Raw genomic sequence first — 17,619 nt, 5'->3', positions numbered from 1 at the left:
CCGCCACCCGGCCTCCTGCGCACCCAACCCCCATGCCTACCCCTGCGAGTGGTGGGCCCACAGGGTGGCGGCTCCATGTTATTTTTTCAGGCTGAGCCCGACCGGGCTTCATGGGCGAGAGCCCGGCCACCAGACGCTCGCCATCCAGCACCCCCCCCAGGGTCTGGCTCCAGGGGGGTGCCCCGGTCTCCCTCTTCCGGGCGAGGTAGCTCTCATCCCAAATTGCCATTTCATGAAGGTTTTTTGAATCGCTCTTTGTCTGGCCCCTCCCCGGGACCAATTTGCCTTGGGAGACCCTACCAGGGGCGGATGCCCCCGACAACACAGCTCCCGGGTTCACCGGGACACACAAACCCCTCCACCACGTTAAGGTGGCGATTCTTGGAGGAGAAGAAATATACCAAACAGCCAATTAGAAAAATAGCATCATTGTATTCGGGTAAAACAACGCAACAACGTTACGTTCCAAAGAAAATGATGCACATGCACAATGCAGACTGACTTACTGACGCAGATTGTAAGACGCGGGGCCCCCGTATGAAATGTGTACAGTAAATCATCTCATCAATTGATTTCGTAGGCTGTTTACTGAACGAAATTACTACTTTTTCACAAAAATAAAGAGATCTAGGGAGAGAGTAAGAGGAGGGGTAGTCAAAATTGTTATGGTAAAGGAACAAAATACAGCTGGACAATGACTAATGAGAGGATACAATCCGCTGCCTATATTTCACTCTGAACCGAGTTCAAAACTTGAGAGCCATGTCTACTACTCTAGTAATTACTCTGGATTTAACCTCAGCAGAACAGGACGCTAGGTCTGGATAGAGGGCTTTAAAACAGGAATGGTGCGGTCTGGCATCAGAGATCATGGTGTGATTCTGTAAAACAAGCTTGTCCTGGTCTGAACTGTTTCAACTGCGTTAGACGCATGCATTCCAACCTGTTGACACGCTCATACGCCACACCTTGCATTTCTCATGCAGAATAATTGAACAGGTAGGAATCAAGTGGGTTTCCTATAGAGTTCAGAGGTAGCTTGCAACGCACCAGCTAATCAAAAAAAGAAAGAAAGAAATATACCCAACAGCCAATTAGAAAAATAGCATCGTTGTATTCGGGTAAAACAACGCAACAACGTTACGTTCCAAAGAAAATGATGCACATGCGCAATGCAGACTGACTTACTGACGCAGATTGTAAGACGCGGGGCCCCGTATGAAATGTGTACAGTAAATCATCTCATCAATTGATTTCGTAGGCTGTTTACTGAACGAAATTACTACTTTTTCACAAAAATAAAGACAGCTAGGGAGAGAGTTAGAGGAGGGGTAGTCAAAATTGTTAAGGTAAAGGAACAAAATACAGCCGGACAATGACTAATGAGAGGATACAATCCGCTGCCTATATTTCACTCTGAACTGAGTTCAAAACTTAAGAGCCCTGTCTACTACTCTAGTATTACTCTGGTTTAACTCCTCAGCAGAACAACAGGACGCTAGGTCTGGATAGAGGGCTTTAAAACAGGAATGGTGCGGTCTGGCATCAGAGATCATGGTGTGATTCTGTAAAACAAGCTTGTCCTGGTCTGAACTGTTTCAACTGCGTTAGACGCATGCATTCCAACCTGTTGACACGCTCATACGCCACACCTTGCATTTCTCATGCAGAATAATTGAACAGGTAGGAATCAAGTGGGTTTCCTATAGAGTTCAGAAGTAGCTTGCAACGCACCAGCTAATCAAAAAAAGAAATAAAGAAATATACCCAACAGCCAATTAGAAAAATAGCATCGTTGTATTCGGGTAAAACAACGCAACAACGTTACGTTCCAAAGAAAATGATGCACATGCGCAATGCAGACTGACTTACTGACGCAGATTGTAAGACGCGGGGCCCCGTATGAAATGTGTACAGTAAATCATCTCATCAATTGATTTCGTAGGCTGTTTACTGAACGAAATTACTACTTTTTCACAAAAATAAAGAGAGCTAGGGAGAGAGTTAGAAAAGGGGTAGTCAAAATTGTTAAGGTACAGGAACAAAATACAGCCGGACAATGACTAATGAGAGGATACAATCCACTGCCTATATTTCACTCTGAACTGAGTTCAAAACTTAAGAGCCATGTCTACTACTCTAGTAATTACTCTGGTTTTACTCCTCAGCAGAACAACAGGACGCTAGGTCTGGATAGAGGGCTTTAAAACAGGAATGGTGCAGTCTGGTGTAACCCAGGTCCCATGTAATTAAATTTAAAACTAGAGTTGTTAATACTATGGGACAGGGCCTGAGCTCTTTTAGAAAAATACAACTCTAATAAGGTTTGAAACTTTAAGAAGGTTTGTAACTTTAATAAGGTTTGTAACTTTAATGAGGTTTGTAACTTTAATAAGGACCACCACAACTGTACTTTAAATGCAAAACCTTCAGAGGTATTTATTTATACAAAATGAAATAAAAGGTAAAAAAACAACAATAACAAATATATAGAATACTTGAGTTATATTCAACAGTTCTCTGTTACTTTCCAAACACTAATACATCAATAAACATTTACCTGTGGGCCCACACACACTCACATGAAACACACAACATTAAAACAACCTGGTATTCAAAACCTTAACCCGTTGCAGGCCTGTTGACTGTAGCTTGGGTGCGGTGTGGCCTAAAACGGTGATGGCCGCTTCACTCAACTGAGCTTAAAATAAAAAGCACGTGCACAATGTTCAGTTAGTACTCACAAACTCCCAGTTGGATTAGTATGGATAGGCGGGGACAAACAATGCAGTCTCACGAGGGCAATGGCGCACAACAGCGAAGTTCAAAGAAGACGAAAAAAAAAACAGCAGGGCCGTCTGTTGGAAAAACCCGTCTCGACCTCTCTCTCCAACGTCCGTCCTTTAAACATATCATTCAGTTAAGCCACAGTATCAAACACTATCTCTTGTTGACTTAGCATTAGCTCGCTTTAGCATCTTAAATGCTAAGGCTACGATACACAGGCACATTAACACTGTATGCTACCGCTAATTAGCATGTTGCTAACCACGTTACACATTCAGTCTCATTAACACTAACAGTTAGATATAACACGAAATACAGGCATACACATTATATTCACCTCTTGCAGGTCACAGAAGTTTAAATCAGGACCACGAGTAGTCGACCTTCACGATAAAACTTAACTGCTCCCCACTCAGAATATCTCCGTCTCAGCTCTCTGATCGATAGCGTCTGCGTCTCTCATGCTGCATGTTCACCTTCACCCCACACTAACCTGCACCACTAGTCCCGCCCCTTACGTAAATGGTGTACTCTGATTGGCTCGTGAGGTTGATAACAACCAAACACAACACAAGAATGGAATGATTGACATAAGACAGGTATCAAGTTAGATTACACACAGAAACTAAACTGCTTCTTCATCTCTCCTTCCTTCCTAATCACAAATGTTTTAAATAAACTTAAGACCTTTGTAAATACTTTATCTTTTAACTGTAAATAGTAAAATGTATTAAACTGAAAGTATTATATTTATTCCCTTTTTATAATACTTATTTTAAACAGTTTTAAATCTTATGACTCTTCTTTTGAACATATTATGAACTTTTAATACAACTATTTATTATACTTTTAACATTGTATTTTATGCACTGTAACCGAAATGATTTTGTACAGGGCTACACCCTCCCCCTTCTGACCGTGTAGATGTCCTCATCACACCTTATGTCTCTCTTTAACTCAGAAGGATGATACATTGTCTCCTCCTCTGCGAACCTTCTGGACGTTTTGCACCTTGTTTTATTGGTTCGTTTGTCCTGGTCTGGAGGGTTTAACTTGAGTTGAATGACCATACCATGGTGCATGATGGTAACTGGCTCACAGGATGGGTAACCAGGTTTCTCATAAGTTAATCTCACAGCTGGTTTTGTTTTCCTCAGTGATTTTCGGATTGTGGAAGATTTGTCACTGTCATGTCTTGCACATCAGAGTCTGACAAAGGAGGTGCAACACCGTCAGGCGATCCCTCATACTCTGCTTCTGTATGTTCTGGATTTTCTGAAACTTCACAATCCTCTTCAGACTTCCCGTCCTCTTCAGAGCTTTGATCCTCTTCAGACTTCTCGTTCTCTTCAGAGCTTTGATCCTCTTCAGACTTCTCGTCCTCTTCAGAGCTTTGATCCTCTTCAGACTTCTCGTCCTCTTCAGAGCTTTGATGTTCAACTGCCAACTGTCTTTGGACTTCATCCACATCAAAATCAGGTTGATTATGGACAGTTTCAAACTCTGAGTCTGATGACTCTGTGTCACTTTCCTTTGCTAGGTCTGTATACTCAGCTTTTGGTTGACGTTGCCGGGTAAGTTGAGCTCTCGTAACAGGTCTCCGAACAGGTTCTTTATCTTCAGACGGATTAGACATCCTGACCATATATCCGATCGGCAACAGGTGGTTTCGATGGAGAGTTTTGACTGCACCTGGGCCATGTTCTGGTTTGACCTTGTAAACTGGCAGATTTGGCAACTTCTCCACAACAACATACGGTGTTGATTTCCATCGATCTTGGAGTTTATGCTTGCCTTTTAGACCCACATTGTGAATGAGGATTCTGTCACCAACCTCCAACGGTAAGTCTCTCACACGACGGTCATAGTGTCCAACTTGTGGCTTTCTCGAAGCAACAACACCATCTCAGGTGAGTAATTTTTTGAGCGAGTGAACCCTTTGTTGTTCTCCATGGCTTTCTTTAACGGCCCAATTGCCGGGTCTATATCCTGTGATACCTGGATATCATTCGGGCTCAACTGGTCAAGGGTGTTGATGCTAAAGTTTACTGGGAACATGTAGGCTTCTGGTACTGATGTGGCAGGAGCTCCCAGCTGATCCACAAATCTGTCGGGCACATCTGCCTCTTCACTGCTGCAGGTTTGTTTGCAGAGGGCTTTGATGCCAGCAGGCGGGACACTGATCCACTCTTTAACCTCCTCTGGAGCATACTGTCGAGACAGCAAGTCAGCATCGATATTTTGCCTCCCAGGACGATACTGGATGGTGAAATCATAGGTGGCAAGGGCAGCTAACCAGCGATGTCCGACTGCGCTGAGTTTGGCAGAGGTCAACACATACGTTAATGGGTTATTGTCCGTTCTGACAGTAAACTTTGCACCATACAAGTAGTCGTGAAATTTGTCCACGACAGCCCATTTTAATGCAAGAAATTCCAATTGGTGGACTGGATAGTTGTGCTCAGAGTCTTTAAGCTTCCGACTTGCAAAAGCTACGGGTCTGAGGCCCTCAGGGTATTCCTGGTTCAGGACAGCGCCTAACCCATTCATACTGGCATCTACATGTAATATGTACCTTTTGGTTGGGTCGGCGAATGCCAACACTGGGGCATTGATGAGGCAGGCACGGATTTGCTCAAAAGCTTCCTGGCAGGCTTGAGTCCACCGTTCTCCAAAGGGCTCGGATTGCTTGAAATAGGCTTTGCTTTGGCCACCACTCTTTTTGGACTTGGGATCTTGCCAAGTGGGGGCATAACCCTTGGTGAGCTCGGAGAGGGGGCGGACAATGGCAGAGTAATTTGCAATAAATCTCCGATAATAACTGCAGAATCCGAGGAAAGACTTGAGAGGCTTCAGGTGAGTGGTTACTTTCCAGTGTTTTACTACTTCCACCTTGTCTGGATCAGAAGCTATTCCATCCACAGAAATGAGGTGACCCACATACTTGACTTTAGGTTGACAAAACTGGCATTTGTCAATGGAAACCTTCAGTCCGACCTCCTCTAGTCTGTCCAGCACTTTGAGAAGACGTTGCTCATGTTCTTTAAGTGTTTTGCCAAAAATAATAATATCGTCTAGGTACACAATGGCTTCCAGAAGGTGCATATCTCCGACTGCCTTCTCCATTAGACGCTGGAACGTTGCAGGCGCTCCTGTGATTCCCTGTGGCATGCGCTCAAATTGGTAGAAACCAAGGGGGCAAATGAACGCTGTCTTTTCTTTGTCCTCTGGTGCCATCTCTATCTGGTAGTAGCCACTACGCAGATCTAGGACCGAGAACCATTGGCTGCCTGACAAAGAGTCCAATGCGTCGTCAATGCGTGGCATTGTGTACTGGTCTGGTGTGGTGCGGTTGTTGAGTGTTCTGTAGTCGATACAGATTCTTATTGTCCCATTCTTTTTGCGGACTACAACGATCGGTGAGGTATAGGGACTGCGGGACTCTGTGATAATCCCAGTGGCCAGCAACTGTTGTATGTGTCGCCTCACATCATCAATGTCTGCAGGGGCAATTCTCCTTGATCTCTCTCTGAAAGGTCTGGGATCATGCAGGCGAATGTTATGTTCAACCCCTTTGGTCACACCAACATCCCACTCATGCAATGAGAAAACATTCTGCCTCTCTGCCAACTTCTGCTGAAGTCGACTCTTCCACTCTTCAGGGATAGGGGAATCTCCGAAATTGAAGAGACTTGGATCAAGGGTTTCTGATGAGAGGTTGGATGGCTGGATTGGGGTAACTGTGTCCACAGCATACATCTCAGCAATGACGGCCCCCACCGGTATGGAGGTCGTTTTTTTGGACTCATTTTGAATGAGCACAGTGAAACCGTTACTGTCTATATCAGTGTCTGGGATCACACCTGGCTGTACCAGCACACCAGCGGGGAGACACTGGGCAGTGGGTGCATCAATCATCACAAGATCTTTGGATGGGGCACTTTTTCTGTCTACTGAGCAGGTTACATAATACTTTGCACCTGGAGCAATAGAGAGTGGATTGGGGCCTTTCCACTTAATCTGTCCCAAAACGTCATCCTTAGTTAACTGCTCTTGTGCTTTAGCTGGGGCGTACACTGACTGAATTCTCATGGAGTGAACAGCATTCTGGTCTTCTTTTGTCTTCACCAGCTCCCACAGGCGGCGGAACAGAGATGTATTGGTTCCAACCAGCACAGGGGTTTGTTGCTGGTTTCTTGGCTCAGGACAAATCAAGGCGAGCACTTCTACACGCCCTGATACACCAGTGATCTCCTCAGTAAACTCCATCTCTACAACAACGTACCCTATGTACGGATACTCTGTGTCAGCCAGGCCCCAGAGTCCAAGGCAAGAGAGGGGCTTTATTGGGACATCTGACAAGTGTTCGTTGTACCAGCTTTCAAAGATAATGGTCAAGTTGGACCCACTGTCGATGAGAGCATCGCAGACCACATCATTGACTTTGATGGTATGAATAAATGATGGACCTACAAGACCCTCAGGCAAGTCCATGTTATTTTCTGGGACTTCAATCTTGTTGGTTCTAGCTACACACTGCTCTTCAGCCGTGGGCTTTGGGTTTTCTTTGTTAGGGTCAGAGGAGCTTCGCACCAAGCGTATAAGCTTGCTCAAGCCAGTTGTCTAAGGACTCTTCTCCAGCGGGGGTGGGACCAGTTCCGGAAAATGCCCGTAGACGTCGATATGTGTGGCTGTCAGGCTGTTTGTTGGTTCGTCGCAAAACATCACCGACTGCACGGATGATGTCTGCTGGGTTACTGTTACCTTCTTTGGAAGGGATACTTAAACCTTGGATGTCCTCTAAGGTTTTCCCTTCGCCCTGCAGAAAGGTGAGTAATTTCTCTTCAAACACATCATGTTGAGGCTCAAGCCCAAGATCCACAGGATGCGTCGCGGTACGTTACGGCTGCCGCGCACGTCGCAGCAAATAGGTTCCCATTCAAGTCAATGCTCTAGAGTCCACAGGGCGCGCTGCAGCGTGTCTCAGTTCCGTCTCTGGAGCGTTCCGCCGCGCCGCTCTGCCAGAGATACGCGGGGAGTCTATTTTCGCCGCTCCCCGCGCCCAGCCTGCGTCAATCGACACAGAAATGATCGAACTATCCCGGAAGTCAGGCACGAGGATCGTATGCAACATCCGCTCACTTTCCAAATAAACACCATGTGCAAACACAAGATCGTAAATTTCACCACTTCTTCAACATTACGTCATAACCTGTGGCATCGGGCCAGACGTCAGTCTCAAAAGATACCATGGACGAGGAAAAGTTTATACTGTGTTGTTCTCGCGCGTTTTGGAGTTCTCGAGGGATCTTGAGTTTCCTGCTCCGGAGTGCGCGCCGCTCCAAACACCAAAGCTCCTATGGACCAGGGCGAAAGCCCCGGGACGGAGCAGAGCCGTGTCGCAGCCGTAACGCGGCGCACACGCATCCTGTGGACTCCCCGAGTCAGTGTAGTAAACAGCTTTCCAACCACTTCCGCCACTTATAGGCATCATCTCTGGGGGAATTCTGGAGGGGTGGATCTCTTCACGACACTCACATAACACCATCAGCGATTGTTGTTGAGGGTGAAACATTTTGCCCCTAACTGCAACTCTCCCCAGGGATTTGATAGTCCCTCCTGTTTCTTCAATGTCTTCTGTAGGAACTCCTTCAGGCACTCCATATAACAGAACTGCATGCTTTAAATCTACTGATTCTCCTTTGCACCAGTTAATTAGCTCTATTTGTGTTGGACTGCTTGCTTGAACTTCCATTGTTGCACTTGGTTTTAGTTACTTTTAATTACTGTCACACGTTTTACTTTTACATTAAAGCTCTAAAGTTGTGGGGTCCAGTTACTTTTGATTGTCTCATTTACTTTATGTCAATACAAATCCCAGCGGTGCCTCCATCTATGTAACCCAGGTCCCATGTAATTAAATTTAAAACTAGAGATGTTAATACTATGGGACAGGGCCTGAGCTCTTTTAGAAAAATACAACTCTAATAAGGTTTGAAACTTTAAGAAGGTTTGTAACTTTAATAAGGTTTGTAACTTTAATGAGGTTTGTAACTTTAATGAGGTTTGTAACTTTAATAAGGACCACCACAACTGTACTTTAAATGCAAAACCTTCAGAGGTATTTATTTATACAAAATGAAATAAAAGGTAAAAAAACAACAATAACAAATATATAGAATACTTGAGTTATATTCAACAGTTCTCTGTTACTTTCCAAACACTAATACATCAATAAACATTTACCTGTGGGCCCACACACACTCACATGAAACACACAACATTAAAACAACCTGGTATTCAAAACCTTAACCCGTTGCAGGCCTGTTGACTGTAGCTTGGGTGCGGTGTGGCCTAAAACGGTGATGGCCGCTTCACTCAACTGAGCTTAAAATAAAAAGCACGTGCACAATGTTCAGTTAGTACGCACAAACTCCCAGTTGGATTAGTATGGATAGGCGGGGACAAACAATGCAGTCTCACGAGGGCAATGGCGCACAACAGCGAAGTTCAAAGAAGACGAAAAAAAAACAGCAGGGCCGTCTGTTGGAAAAACCCGTCTCGACCTCTCTCTCCAACGTCTGTCCTTTAAACATATCATTCAGTTAAGCCACAGTATCAAACACTATCTCTTGTTGACTTAGCATTAGCTCGCTTTAGCATCTTAAATGCTAAGGCTACGATACACAGGCACATTAACACTGTATGCTACCGCTAATTAGCATGTTGCTAACCACGTTACACATTCAGTCTCATTAACACTAACAGTTAGATATAACACGAAATACAGGCATACACATTATATTCACCTCTTGCAGGTCACAGAAGTTTAAATCAGGACCACGAGTAGTCGACCTTCACGATAAAACTTAACTGCTCCCCACTCAGAATATCTCCGTCTCAGCTCTCTGATCGATAGCGTCTGCGTCTCTCATGCTGCATGTTCACCTTCACCCCACACTAACCTGCACCACTAGTCCCGCCCCTTACGTAAATGGTGTACTCTGATTGGCTCGTGAGGTTGATAACAACCAAACACAACACAAGAATGGAATGATTGACATAAGACAGGTATCAAGTTAGATTACACACAGAAACTAAACTGCTTCTTCATCTCTCCTTCCTTCCTAATCACAAATGTTTTAAATAAACTTAAGACCTTTGTAAATACTTTATCTTTTAACTGTAAATAGTAAAATGTATTAAACTGAAAGTATTATATTTATTCCCTTTTTATAACACTTATTTTAAACAGTTTTAAATCTTATGACTCTTCTTTTGAACATATTATGAACTTTTAATACAACTATTTCTTATACTTTTAACATTGTATTTTATGCACTGTAACCGAAATGATTTTGTACAGGGCTACACCGGCATCAGAGATCATGGTGTGATTCTGTAAAACAAGCTTGTCCTGGTCTGAACTGTTTCAACTGCGTTAGACGCATGCATTCCAACCTGTTGACACGCTCATATGCCACACCTTGCATTTCTCATGCAGAATAATTGAACAGGTAGGAATCAAGTGGGTTTCCTATAGAGTTCAGAAGTAGCTTGCAACGCACCAGCTAATCAAAAAAAGAAAGAAAGAAATATACCCAACAGCCAATTAGAAAAATAGCATCATTGTATTCGGGTAAAACAACGCAACAACGTTACATTCCAAAGAAAATGATGCACATGCGCAATGCAGACTGACTTACTGACGCAGATTGTAAGACGCGAAGCCCCGTATGAAATGTGTACAGTAAATCATCTCATCAATTGATTTCGTAGGCTGTTTACTGAACGAAATTACTACTTTTTCACAAAAATAAAGAGAGCTAGGGAGAGAGTTAGAGGGAGGGTAGTCAAAATTGTTAAGGTACAGGAACAAAATACAGCCGGACAATGACTAATGAGAGGATACAATCCGCTGCCTATATTTCACTCTGAACTGAGTTCAAAACTTGAGAGCCCTGCAATAGTCAAGCAATGCATGTTAAAATTTATTTGAAGTACTTCAGAAAATGTACATCACTCCTTTGCAAAAAAAGAAAACCCAAACAAACTTTAAAACAGGTTAGGCTTAGTGGTTACCTATAGGCTATCCCTTGGGAAATACAGTTGCCAGCGTAGAATCATTTATTATTGTATATGTAGCTACATATTACAACTCTCCTTACCCATTTGCATTGTCAGAGATGGGGGGCAAGTTTTGAAATTGAATTACAAAATCCTTTCTTTTTTTCATTCAGGAAATGCGTATTTCGATAATAATAATAATAATAATAATAATAATAATAATAATAATAATAATAATAATAATAAAAATAATAATAATAAGAAGAAGAAGAATAGCAAGTTTCTAAACAAAGTTACAAAGTGCTTTACAGAAAAACAAGAAAAAATAAAAATATATATATATATATATATAAACATAGGCCTAAATATACATGCATACAGTCAGTCGTCACAGCTGTATTGTTATATGACAGAATATATTATTATTTTCATGTATTATACATATTTAAATGTAGGCATATATATATATATATGTGTATATATATATATATATATATACATATATATATATTATATCTGTATATATGCATTTATATGTATATATAATATATTTATATATATTTTATATCTGTTTATATGCATTTATATGTATATATAATATATTTATATATATTTATATATGTATATATAATATCTGATATTTATAAATATATATATATATATATATATATATATATATATATATATATATATATATATATATATATATGTATATATATATATATATATATATGCATTTATATGTTTATATATATATAAAATACATATAGTTGAACAATAATCTTCTGTCATAATGATACAGCTGTGACGATTGACGCGCTCAGGCCATACGCGTGCGCAGAACCGTTTAGATGCACATCTCGACGCGGTAGCCCCATCCGATGGAACACCGGCGCAGTGAAAACAGCTGATCTCCCCATCACAACAGTCTATGATCACAACCTGCTGCGATACGTCACTGCTAGAAGTAACGCCAACCACTCAGGCTTAACCCCACTTCAAGAAAGTGTACTCGCTGATCACTGAGGTTATAGGCAGGACTTTACAGCATTAACAAAAATGAGTGAAATGAATCCAAACGAGTGTGCTCCAGCTGCAGACAGTGCGGAGAAAGCGGACGGGGCTGCGGAATGGGTAAGTTCACTGAGTGTTAAACTTGTTTCATTTCATGCTTTTAAGTTCCAGAAAGGCGCCTATAAATAAAATGTATTCTTCTTCTTGTTCTTCTTCTTCTTCTTCTTCTTCTTCTTCTTCTATGATTTATAGTATTATTATTATTATTATTATTATTATTATTATTATTATTATCATTATCATACTACTCAATGTAACGTGTTGCTGTTAATGTGCTAAATAAGCTTTGAGTTGAAAAAACAAAACATGCCTCCCATCTCTGACAATGCAAATGAGCAAGGAGAGTTGTAATATTTACATATACAATAATGAATTATTCTACGCCGGCAACTTTATTTCACAAGGGATATTAGTTACCACTAAGCCTAACCTGTTTTATTGTTTGTCTGGGGTTTTTTTTGTAAAGGAGTGACATACATTTTCTGAAGTACTTAAAAGCAATTTAAGCATGCTTTGCTTGACTACTGACTTCTTATGCTACTTTCTGTTTGCACTTTCAGATGAAAAAAAACATATCACTTGATTTAATATTTAAAACCATATAATGAGCTTTACAGATACACTGAGTCTTTTTATGAGTCAAGTGTCTGTTACGTCTACGTGATACTAACATTATGTTCATAAAATAAAAATCCAAAACAAAGTTATGGCACTATTATTTAGATTGTCACTAGTTTCTGAAAATTAATAAAGATTCCCCTCAAAATTTGCACCTTTGACCACCCTCCTCCTGCACTCTCTGCCCAAACCCCAGGATCCTTTCCGCATCGCCGTCTCCTCTCGCACCCTCTTCAACATGGATGAAGAGAGGAAGATCTATGAGAAAGAAGGACTGGATAAGTATGTGGCTCATCAGGTGAAGCATGAGAGCGAGCCCCTGCAGCCTGGAGCAGCTTTTCCCTTGGTGAAGGTAAGTTCATAAGCCTGCCCATGGAGGCTGCCAACCTGTTGATGCAGTTCTATATTTACTTTCTGCAGGGTGTGGTCCTGTAGTGCATTTGTGTTGAAACAGTTCAGACCAGGAAAAGCTTGTTTTATAGAGTCAGACCATGTTCTCTGATAAAAGATGGCATGATTCCTGTTTTAGAGCAAACTTCCTTTAACTTCCTTTAACTTCCTTTAACTTCCTTTAACCTCCTTTAACTTCCTTTAACCTCGTGCAGAACCAGACTCATGTTAGACAGACATCTGCTGACTCAGAGTTGCGGTTGGAAAAAGGGATAGAGTAGAATGAGAGAGAGAGAGAGAGAGAGAGAGAGAGAGAGAGAGAGAGAGAGAGAGAGAGAGAAAAAGTTGACACATTAATTGTGTCTTGTATTATGTGTGTTTCTAAAACAAATAGACTAGGACTACCTGAGTAGGAGTATCAGGTGTCAATTTGTCATTCCAGTCCCACGTCACTAATCCACACATCCATTCTGGTTCACACCCTGGTCACCTCCCGCCTACATTACTGCAACTCCCTTCTTTTTGGTTTACCTGACAAATCCATGTATAAACTTTAACTGGTTCAAAACTCTGCTGCCCGCATCATCACCAGAACCCCCTCCACCAGCCACATCACACCTGTCCTGCAGCAACTCCACTGGCTTCCAATTCAATACTGCATCGTTTTCAAGATTCTGTTCCTCACTTACAAGGCCATCAACAACTTAGCTCCTCAGTACCTTATTGACCTCCAAACAAAAATTCCCACTCGTAGTCTCAGGTCATCCTCTTCCATCCAACTCACCATCCCACCTGCTCGCTTGACCACCATGGGGTCGAGAGCCTTCAGCCGCTCTGCCCCCCCGCCCCTGGAACTATCTCCCCCTGGACGTACAAAATTCCACCTCTCCCACCACCTTCAAATCCCGCCTAAAAAGCATACTCACTCTAATCTGTCTCTTTGGGACTTGAATGACTTCCCCTCCCCTTTCATTTTTCTAGTATTGTATTCTTTATTCTAATGTATTTATGTATTTATTTACTGTTGAGTGTTGCTTTTATTATTGCTATGTTGATAAATAAATTGCATTATTATTGAATTATGAAATATATATATATTTAATACTAATACAGCACTCCGTATATAAATTGGTTTGACACACAGGTGGTAAACACTGGCTGTTTATTATGGCAACACAACCATTTGTGCAAACAAGAGGCATCACCTGAATGAGGAGGCCCTGCCTTGGGTGTGTCCTGCGTGAAGGGAGGGTCACCTTTATTTGCATTGGATTTATTTACAAGATGTTATATAAATACAGCTAAATTTCTAACAATTGACTGATGTTTTAAATTTAAATCAAAAGATTTTCGCAAAATATAGGGTTCTTGTTTTGGTCAGAATGTTCGAACAGAAAACCCACATTCTTTTACTTCAATGTCATTTTAAGACCTTGATGTTCTTTGTATTGATCTCTCTGTGGTTGTAATTACGTAAAGTTTGTGTTGTAACTTCACTCTGAACACTTTGACTCAACATCCTGAACTTAAGCTGTTTCTGCTCTGAACACAGGCTCTGATGACCGTCAACGCTCGACTAAAGAAGCTCTACCCGGGCAGTAAGGAGCCCTTTGACATCGTCTTAATGACAAACAACCATGCCCAGGTCGGATTGCGCCTCATAAACAGCATCGACCACTACCGTAAGCTATCATTGTTGAATACTGTATCAGCTAGAGAGAGATTTCTTCCTTCAGCAAACAAAAACATCCCCGTCTTACTTTCAGATCTGACCATCGAGAGATTCTGTATGACCGGAGGTCAGAGCCCCATCGGATACCTGAAGGCCTACATGACGAATCTGTACCTCTCAAAGGACTCAGAGAAAGTCGCAGAGGCCATAGAGGAAGGTGAGTCAGATTATAATCCTCATTTCTCTCAGACAAAACCTTTTTGGGGTTCATAAATAAACGGGCTGCTGTCAGCAGCCTGGGGGTGTGTTTGTACTCCACTGATATTCACACACTCTCATGTTGGTTTTGTTTGTGACTCACGCTCGACCCCACACTGTGCCGCAAGAAGGAGCTGCAGGAAGGTAGCGTGTGATTTATGGCCCCCTGTGGTGTAAATGCACACAAAACAAACACAATTGAATCTCTTATGTGTAAAAGAGAACTAGGGATTAAAGTATGGTGAGGGAAAAAGATACGTCTCCTCTGACCAGCTGCATCACTCTGAACAGAGAGGTGTACACGTGTGGCTCTGTGACTCCTGCGGGTCAAACTTGGGACCTTCAAAATAAAGGTCACCTGAAGTGAATCTGCTAGTTGTCTGTCGAAATCTTGAATGATGAGTTTGGTGGTGTGATGGTGGGTCGAGCACGATTGGATGGATTGTGTTTTGGCAGAGGTCCTCATATCTACAAAGCCTTCCTCCCACACGGATCACTTGAGATTCTTGATTGTACTCAGGGGCTAAGGTGAGTAGTCTGCTGCCTGTGGGACATGGTTTCTGAGACGACAGGAGTGTAAACTCCTCTGCAAACGAGCCTCTCTGTACTTGTCTGAAGAGGGCAAGTTCAGCCTGCTTATAGTCATCTGCCGTTGAGGTATCAACGATCTGAGGTAGTAGCCGCCCCATGACATCCTTGGGCAGAAGCCTTAAGCAGCTCCTGGTAGTTGTCAGAGCTGTTGGCGTCAGGCAGACCAAGATCTGAAGGCACAGCAGCAGGATTTTCGCAGCTCAGAAGGATCTTCTGCTGGAGAGATGTCTGGAGATGTGGGCCAGGACGATTCATGGTGCTGCATGAATGGAGGTCCATGGTTCCAGCGATGGGGACCAAGAAGCTGTGATAGAGACAGCGGCACCGGGTTATGTCGTCAGCAGGGTTGTCTCCTGAGTGGATGTATCACCAGATGCTACCCTCTGTTAGCTCTTGGATGTCTGCAACTCTGGTACCAATGAAGACCTTGTAGCGACAGGATTGTGATTGTATCCAAGTCAGGACTGTGGTTGAGTTGGTCCAATGGGTGATGCTGGAGATACTGAGGGTAAGCTCTTTTCTCAGGATGGAAGCAGGCTAAGCACCTATGTGAGTGATGCAGAGTTTTAGTCTTGGGATGGACTGCTGACAGTTTTTAAATTCTACCTGCTGTAAACAAAATGATGACCTGCCATCCCAAAGCTGTTATTTAACCCTCCCCATTCCTCCTTCAGGCATCGCTGCAGCCACCGTGTTTATACCGGAGACGGAGACAGAGTTGTGCGACACTCAGCTGAGGGTGTCATTTGATGGCGATGCCGTCCTCTTCTCAGACGAGGCTGAGATCATCATGAAGACAGAAGGCCTGGACAGCTTCATCAAGCATGAGACAATGAAAAAGAACAGTTCTCTCCCTGAGGTAACTTCTTTATGACACTCTGATTTGCACATGAGCTCCTCATTCCCAAACTTTTCTACATTACCTTGACTCTTCGTCTCTTTCAGGGTCCCTTAAAGTGTTTCCTGGAGGCTCTCGGCAAGGTCCAGAGGAAGTTCTACGAAAAGAACGAGCACATGAACTGTCCCATCCGAACCTTCCTTGTCACGTCCGGCGGCGCTGCCGGCTCCGGGGCCAGAGCCCTGAACAACCGCAGCTGGGTTCTGGAGATTGACGAGCTCTGCTTATTGGCCGGAGCTCCTTAAGGGCCCCAGCTGCAAAAAAATCAAACCTCACATCTTCTTTGACGACCAAATGTCTCACATTGAGGGGGCTAAGGAACTGGGGATCATTGCTGCACACGTCCCCTATGGGATTGGACAAAGGGAAACTCATTGAGAAGCCAGGAAAAAAGAAATAAGATAAAAAGGGTTAAAATACTCAACTTGCACTACACTGTCATCTGCATAGAGAGGTATGCTTCAAAATGAAATATTATCAGAAGAAACAAAGGTATTTAAACAGAAGCAGCTCTATTTTAAAATGAGTTAGGTCATGGGTAAATAATACAACCTACAAAGTTTAGAAGTTTTTGGTTATTTTTTATACTTCCAGGGTTTTCTACGGGGGAAGTGTTAATGGTTAAGGAATGTGCTTTATAAAGAAGTGTTACGACAGGTGGTGTACACCACTTCACTTCACACTGTTTTGTAAGAGAGAGTCAGACTTTTAACCTCTATGTGCCTTTTAATGAGACGCGTTATCTTTCTCTTGGTTTAGGATTTTGGTGTATACAGTTTGACAAAGGAAGGGTATGTGTGCTGTGTTAGTTTATATCTTTATTGGATTTTGGACTTAAAAGATGTCAAACATATTCCAGCAGTGGTTTTGCACATTTAAAGTCACTCATCATTCATGTTATCATCAGTTTGAAATGGATATTTATCAGGGGAGACTATCCTGGTCTTAAGGGGATCACTCATGCTGTCTGTTTTTGTTACTCTTTGCTGTGTTTGCGCACAATCTATATACTTGTACTGCAACATTTATAGTTAAGTTGTCTTAAGATTTTGATGCTTTTACATTGTATCTGGATATCAAAGTTTTATTGAGGCTTCATTCACTGTCAAAGTTTCATACTGAAAAGATGTGTAAATGTACGCTTACCCCAACTTCTATGACAAGCCGCACTTACTTTTTGTAAATGTTTTTATCACCATAGTAACAGCATTAGCATCAGATCCAGTCGTATATTTGCAGTAATGTTCATGTTGCAGCAACACAA

At 42.4% G+C, this 17,619-nt stretch overlaps 1 long non-coding RNA gene and 1 pseudogene across 1 annotated transcript; one reads left to right on the top strand and one right to left on the bottom strand.

Moving 5' to 3' along the window:
* Positions 1–2,413: 2,413 nt before the first annotated feature.
* Positions 2,414–3,472, bottom strand: LOC117824372. Its single transcript, XR_004633574.1, has 2 exons — positions 3,125–3,472; positions 2,414–2,901 (listed from the first exon to the last, which is right to left on the bottom strand). It is a non-coding gene; the product is annotated as an uncharacterized LOC117824372 (long non-coding RNA).
* Positions 3,473–11,679: 8,207 nt separating this feature from the next.
* On the top strand, positions 11,680–17,619 carry LOC117823795 (annotated as a pseudogene).

The sequence above is a fragment of the Notolabrus celidotus genome, chromosome 13, assembly GCF_009762535.1.
Source record: "Notolabrus celidotus isolate fNotCel1 chromosome 13, fNotCel1.pri, whole genome shotgun sequence".
NCBI classification, from domain to species: domain Eukaryota; kingdom Metazoa; phylum Chordata; class Actinopteri; order Labriformes; family Labridae; genus Notolabrus; species Notolabrus celidotus.
Note: the sequence above shows the minus strand (reverse complement) of the source record. Positions and strands in the feature narration are given on the sequence as shown.